We start from the raw sequence: 7665 nt of genomic DNA on the forward strand, positions 1-7665 counted from the left end.
TTCCTTACTATTTACTAGCGTCAGGCTCAAGAGGAAATCTCCCCCGCCCTTCTGGGTTCTTGGACTGGTCGAGCAATCAAGTTAACACCAGACAGAGAAGCAGGAGAACAGACCAAATTTCATTACATTCTTCTGGAGAGTCCAGACGGCTATAGACTCAAAAGGTAAATGGGACAAAACGAGTGTGTTTACCCTGTGCTGAGGAATGGGATGGAGACTCAGGGCTTCAAGGTGAGACAAGGAGGCCTCAGCGGTGAAGGGTCAGATGCTCCATGACAGGTTTGCCTGTCACGTACACAGGCTTCTCTGCTGGGAAATCTGGAGCTAGAGAAAACCGTAAGCCGGCTCAGATCCCCAATGCTCATTCTTCTGGGAAGTGAAGGGCGTGGTAAGGGCTACGCTTAAGCCTCCAGGACCTCGCCTGACCTCAGCTTGAAATAGTCCACACGCCGAAGTGACGGGTCTCGGGAAGGCCTGTGCTGGACATCTTGCGGGGGGCCTGTCCTTCACCAGTTTATTTATTTAAAGATTTATTTATTTATGCATACAACGACTGGGGTGTAAGCCAGAGGTTGGGGGGATGAGAGGATTCTCCAGAGAGAGTGGGGAGCAGAACAAGCAGATCTACTGAAATACACTGCTGAGGGGAGCAGCGGGGAGACAGGAGAGGTCTGCTGTGCTGCTGCCATGTGGGGCAGTTCTCTGGTCGGGATCGAACTCGTGCTGCAGTGGCTAGGGATAGCTTCATAGTGCTGTCTTTAATCGCTGCGCCACCAGAGAGGCCCCTATCCTTCACCAGTTTATTATAAAAGGATAGGATAAAGGAAATAGATGCACAAGCAGATGGAAGCGATGCACGGGGCAACGTACCCCAGATGAGAGGTGCTTCTCTTCCCTCTGCACCTCCTGGTGTGCTGGTCTGTGTTTCTGATGACCAATGTCATCCACGAGTCTAATGGGAGGGTCTCATCAGAACAAAGGCGTGCTTGGTGGGTGTGGAGTGATGGCATCCATGGAAGAGGTGTGAACCTGTACCCCTAAATCATATATGGGGCCGTAAACTGTTGGCTTAATTTAAAAAAAGTCCAAGAAAAGAATAAAGTATGTTCCTATGTCCAGAAGAGTCCGGGGAACTGAGGAACTCTGTGTCAAGGAGTGGGTCAGAGGCCAAATATCAAAACATAAGATGGTCCTAGTGCTCTTATCACTTGGGAAATTAGAAGGGACTTAGCAGCTGGCTGCCAGGAACTGGGGTCAAAGACCAAATGTTATACAGAATATTCCCTCCTGTTTCAGGAGCCCTGTTCCAGGACCTGGCAGAGGCACCTCATTCTTGTAATTTCTCACGGATGCTAATACTCTCTCGTGGGTTGGGGCCAGGATGACTTTTGATGTATTAAAGGTAACAATTTTATTTTTCATCCTCCAAGTCTTTATTAAGCACCTGTAATACACCAATGTGCTTGCAATGTGTTGTTAACAAGACACAGACAATGGTGAACCCAAGAAATTTATGGTCGTTTTAAAAACAAGTGTGAGGGCCTCCCCAGTGGCACAGTGGGTTGACCGCAGCACTGTGAAGCTGTCCGCAGCCTCTGCAGCGCGGGTTCAATTCCTGGCTGGCCAGGGAGATACTCACATGGTGCGGCAGACCTCGCCTGTCTCCCTGATCCTCCCCTCAGCTTTGCTTTCGGTCTGTCTGTCTGCCTGTTCTGCTCCCCACTCTGTCTCTGGTGAATCCTCTCACCGTCCCAAACCTCTGGCCTGTACCCAGCTATTGTATAAATAAAAAAATAAATCTTTAAAAAAAAAGTGTGAACCAAATAATCCCACAGACTACGATAAACTTAGGGTAAGTTCTGATAAGAGGGTATCCCCAGGGACCTCGATATCTTCTCAAAGTAAGGCTCAAAGTTTTACGTCTGGTTTAATGTTTACTTTCAAATGTTTACTTTCAGTTTAGACTATTTATTTTATTGGCAAATCTTTTACAGAGATCGGCCAGATGGAAAAATCATTTCAGTTTTGCAAGGCTCAACTCTGCCACAGACAGGCTTGTGAAATCAGCCCCATGAGACAAAAGCTCACCAGGGTAGGGGGCTCCCGTCAGGCCTCAAAAGTTGTGGGCAGCAGCATCAGGCTTGGGATCCCTGACCCAGCACATTTCCACATTCACTTTCCACATTCCTTCGAGTCATCTTGGCTTCCAGTTACAGACTAAAATAGAGTAGGGTGTTTCTTTTTTTTTTTTTCCTGGCTCTCATTTTTTAAAAAGTTTATTTTCTTATGCCTTATCATTTATACATTTTTATATTTATTATCTTTGTGAAATAGACATCAAATATATTTACCTTTTCAAGTTCTGCTATAGTGACTCGTTTTAACAAACAGAACTTGGATGAGCACTGTAATCTGAGAAATACAGTAAAGTAAACTTCTCTGAATGGAGATTTCTTTTTTTTTTTTTAAAAAGATTTATTTAATTATTTGTACAAGCACTGGGTACAATCAGAAGCAGCAGGAGAGGTCTGCGCGCCTTGTGGGACCCTTGCCAGTGGCTGGGGATCCAACTGGCACGGACAGCCTTGCAGCCCAGCGCTCGCTCAACCGCTGCGCCACAGGGGAGGTCCCCTGAATGGAGATTTCTTAAATGGGCCAGACTAAAATGGAGTTAATGGTATTTGAACTACAAAAATCACATATAGTACAAATCTTCAATTAGGTAAGAGTGTGCTGAAGCTGACCTGTTACCTCTCAGAAGGCCAGAACCTCTTAAATATTTAGAACTATTAAAAATACAGGATACAAACATTGGCTTATGAATGTAAATGTTTTAATATTCTGCTCCATTCTCTTAAATGTCTTTTATATTATAAATTATAAATAAAGCATAGAATATTATACAGAGCAAGGGCCTCTCTGGTGGCACAGGGGTTAAAAACACAGCGCTATCAAGCTGTTGCCAGTCACTGCATCACCGAGTGTTATCCCTGGCTGGCCAGGGAGCTGACCCACATGGCACAGCAGACCTCTCCTATCTCCCCACTGCTCCCCTCAGCAGTGTATTTCAGTCAGCCTGCCTGTTCTGCTCCCCACTCTGTCTGGTGAATCCTCTTACCTCTCCCCCTGTACCTCTGGCTTACACCCCAGTTCTTGTATGCATAAATAAATCTTAAAAAAAGAATATTATACAGATCATATTATATGATATACCAGCATATGACATTATGTAATATAATCATCATAGCATATCAGTCGATATTATAGTCATCTATATAAAATATTACATTAATATATAATATTAGAGCATTCATAGTATTTCATATTTGTAACAAAATACATACTGTAACATTATATTGTGTAAATATTATAACACTTATATTACAATATGGAACATAGTATTTTTAGAACATGTTATATTACATCAACATTGTAAGATGTATAAAAAAAAGGCCTCCCTGGTGGCGCAGGGGGTTGAGTGCAGCACTGTGAGGCTGTCTGCAGCCTCTGCAGCCTCTGCAGCACGGGTTCGATTCCCGGCCGGCCAGGGAGATACCCACATGGCATGGCAGACCTCTCTGTCTCGCCCGCTGCTCCCCTCAGCAGTACTTTCGGTCCCTGCACTTACTCTCCTTGCTCTGTCTCTGGTGAATCCTCTCACCCTCCTGCACCTCTGGCCTGTACCTCAGTTTTTGTATAAAGATAAATAAATCTTTAAAAAAAAGCATAAAAAAAAGTTGCCCCAGGTTTGGAAGGAGATGGGTTTGCACCCTGTCCAGATGCAGCGGTGTGCACTGGCGGGATGTGCGCTCAATCCTTTATGTACTGAACTTGGCTGAGCGTGGGGGTAGGGGGAGGGCTGGAATGTGCATAGACATCTTCATCACACCAGCGAGCAAGTGTCCAAGTGCTCCAGAAAGGGGGCTCTGGTCGTGCAGCGTGGGCCCCTGCTCCACCCCTTACAGCTGGGAAGATTTGCTTAAACTACTTCTCCCACCTTCATTCCTTAGGGGAGCTGGTTGTAGTACTGACCTCCCAGAATCTCGGTGAGGAGTAAATGCGCTAATAATCCCCTGCAAAGCTCCCCGAAGACTGTCTGGCGCGCGGTCATAACTCCATCCATCTTGCCGTTATTATTTCTCAAGTGCCACTCTGGACCTGGCATACAGTAGAGAGTAAAAGGGACCCCCGATGAGCTGACAGTCTGGTGTTGGAAACAGATATTAATCACATCATCATACTAATGAATGTGTAATTATAAGCTGGGATAAGTACTAGGAAAAGGATCCTCGACACTTTTCTCTATTTGCCTTTGAGCCCAACCCGCTCTGGGAGGCCCTAAGAGATATCTGCCTTGGGGGGAGGCTATTTGTCCAGTGGGGTCTTCCCCCTGCACCCTCTTTGCCACCTGGGGTGTTCATGGACTTCTCAGAGGTGGGAAAAGGGAACAGACCCCTCACTGACAAACAACTGGTTACTCACACTGTGGAATAACTGATCAAGGTTAGCTTACATCTCACCTTACAGTTTTTGAAGTGTAAATGGAGATAGAAACTCCTTAAATCTACAGCCCTTCTGTCCTTTTTTCAAAAAATATTTATTTATTTATGCATACAAGAGCTGGGGTACAGGCCAGAGATATGCGGGGTGAGAGGATTCACCAGAGAGAGTGGGGAACAGAAGAGGCAGACTGACTGAAATACACTGCTGAGGGGAGCAGCGGGCAAGACAGGAGAGGTCTGCTGCACCATGTGGGTATCTCCCTGGCCGGCCAGGGATTGAATTTGTGCTGCAGAGGCTGCGGATCACTTCATAGTGTGGTGCTTAACCCCTTGCGCCACCAGGGAGGCCGCCCTTCTGTCCTTTTTGTACACATTTTAAATTTCTTTGAACACAATTTCCAAGTTACAAGAATTTCCAAGTTACAAATAATGCACAAAGATGTGTAGACCCTTTCCTGAGGTTTACTTGTTCACACTTTGCCCTCATCTAAACAAATATTTATTTTTAAAAAGTGAAATACATCACATATACAATAGAGTGTATAAAACCCCACTAGGTCTATCCATGGTGTTGCAAATGGCAGGATTTCATCTTTATTTCTTTTATAGCTGTGTACTATTCTGTTGGGACCCGAAATAAATCACCCCATACCCGCTTCGGTTTTTCTAGGTCTAGATGAGTCATCAAAACAGCATCAGAAAGGTTAGCAAAGGAAATATGATGAATTTAATAACATACAAATGGAGAATTCACATGGCTGTAAGTCCTAAAGAGTAACAGAGAGGACCAGGAATATTTATCCCGTGTTTTGGGACTTGGGGCATCAAGGACAGAGAGGGGGAGACTTCACATGACAGACAAGGAGGGGATGACCTCATCCTTACTCTGAGAGTATGGACGAGATTCCCAGAGAGAACATACTAACTGATAAAGCTAGAACTGGTGATCACCCCTCTCCCCTAACTACATTCCTCTAGGTCATAGAAGAGAGCAAGTGAGAACTTATTTGATTGGCAAAAGGGAAGAAGCTTAAGATGTGCTAATCTTTTCTTCTATGAGGGAAGGGTAAGGACTGGGGCAAGGACAGACGCTTCTCCTAGCCTTCAAGGCCCTACTGCTGTCAACCCCAAACAATTTGCCTTCTTCAAGCAATGGTAATAGGCCTCCTGAGAGCCACAGAGCCTTGATGGGCCTCTAGTTCCCTTCTGAAGGTTTTTAGTAGAAGGCTTCTCATACAGTAAGTGCTCAATAAGTGTTAGCTACGGTGCTGGTGAGGTACAGTGCCGCATGTTAGTATGCAAGCTGTAGCTCTTTTAATTGTATAATCTTTCATTTAACCTCTCTTTCCTCAACCTGTCCTCTGAGGGACCTGGCAGACACCACGCTTTGGCTTCAGCCAGGGTTGGACAGAGGCCCAGTGTTCCATCAGGGCCGGGCACCAGGATGTAAGAGAAGATTGCCTTGCAACAGAGGTGTCAGTGCAGACGGGAGCAGGTCCCGGGTCATTCCCAGTTGTGTCTGGGAGGCAAAACAGGAGCGGACAAGGACCATCCTGATTGGCAGATGCCGAAGCATTTCTGGGTCCTGCTCCTTAATGCCTCTGGAGACAACCCCCACCCCCCGCCCCTCTCTCCTTCCCTTTGCTTTTCAGCTCCTCTACCTTTCCGTCTCCTCCTTCCCTCCACCTTTTTTGCTTCCTCCTTTCCCCTCTTCTTCTTGCTCCTTCTCCTTCTACTATTACCACTGAAAAGAGTAGCCCCCAACCCTCGCTAAGTGTTTACCGTGGTTGGAACATGAAATCCCACAAACCTATGAGAGGCTCCTACTGTTATTCCATTTAACAAATGAGAAAAACTAAGGCACAGAGAGTTCAAGGGAGTTGGCCAAGGCCACCGAGCTCAGAATGGCCAGAAGCACACATCAAGGTTGTCCAGGGCTTCTGTCTGTCTCCAGCACACATCGTCCCCTGCATTTGTGAAACCTGGCAAGAACGCAAACTCCGACTGGAGATTCTGATCTTTAGAAACCTCCAGCGTCTCCTCCAGGCCTCACCTTGCCTTGCCCAGTGCTTTTGGTGTCCTGTGACCTTGAGTTGCTGTGACACCTGCAGATGTAATGCTTGGTCCCAGGGAAAAGAGAACCTCCGTGGACCTTGCAAGAGTGAGGTTGTACAAGAGCCAGCCAGTTTCCTACCTGCTCCTGAAAGCTAATGATTCTGGACATTTGCCAGAGCCCGAATCCCTGCCCTTACTCCTTAGCCTTGTGTCCTCCCAGCCGATTGATAGGAATGTCTGAGGCACTCACCGTGGCACCACAGACTCTCCCCTTGCACGACTGGGGCCAGTGCTGTGGCTGAACTGGCCCTTGTGGTTCTTATTATGATTGAAGGATGTCCTTCAGGAAAAAAAAAAATCCTGGAACTTGGAGGAACAAGAGTTATGACTCACAGGTCTTGAATGCATGCAACATGTCCCACATAGTGGAGCCAGAGAGCAAGAGCAAGAGAGCGAGAGAGAGACCAAGTGTGGCCTATCAGTGTCTAGGCATTCACTCTTTATTGGTGTTTTTAAAGCATAGAGTGGGAATTAGGCCATGGGAAACGGGAAGTGGGTTCACCCATGCGGCCAGTTATCTAAGCCACCCAAGGCTTTCAAAAAAGGGGAACTTCTTTAATGGTGGCAGCCAGGTTCCTGATTCAGTTGTTCTGCTTGCAGCTGTATTACCCTGGGTGACATGCTTATTGGACATGGATGACTTCAAAATGGACACCACAACTATCAAAAGCTTAATGTCAGCCAGTTATACTGCCCCTACAGAGCAGCCATTCCCTCTTCTTGCTGATAAGTCCCGTATGTCCCGGCAGAAAGAATCCAGCTTTGGTGGTTGAATGATTCATCGAAGCCAGATACAACTGTAATTCTATCTCCCCTTTAAATTCTATCTCCCCTTTAAATTGGGGTTGATTCCTGCAGTGGAATATTCAGTCATGAAAAGGAACAAAGTACTAGTACATATTACAGCAACAATGAACCTTAAAAATATGCTCAGTGAGAGAAGCCAGATCCCAAAAAGCACATGTTATATTACTTCATTTATGTGAAACACCCGGAATAGGTAAATCTGTAGAGACAAGAAAGTAAAGTTGTGGTTGCCAGGGGCTGG

The sequence above is a fragment of the Talpa occidentalis genome, unplaced genomic scaffold (assembly GCF_014898055.3).
Source record: "Talpa occidentalis isolate TD23 unplaced genomic scaffold, MPIMG_talOcc4v2.1 talOcc4.17, whole genome shotgun sequence".
NCBI classification, from domain to species: Eukaryota; Metazoa; Chordata; class Mammalia; order Eulipotyphla; family Talpidae; genus Talpa; species Talpa occidentalis.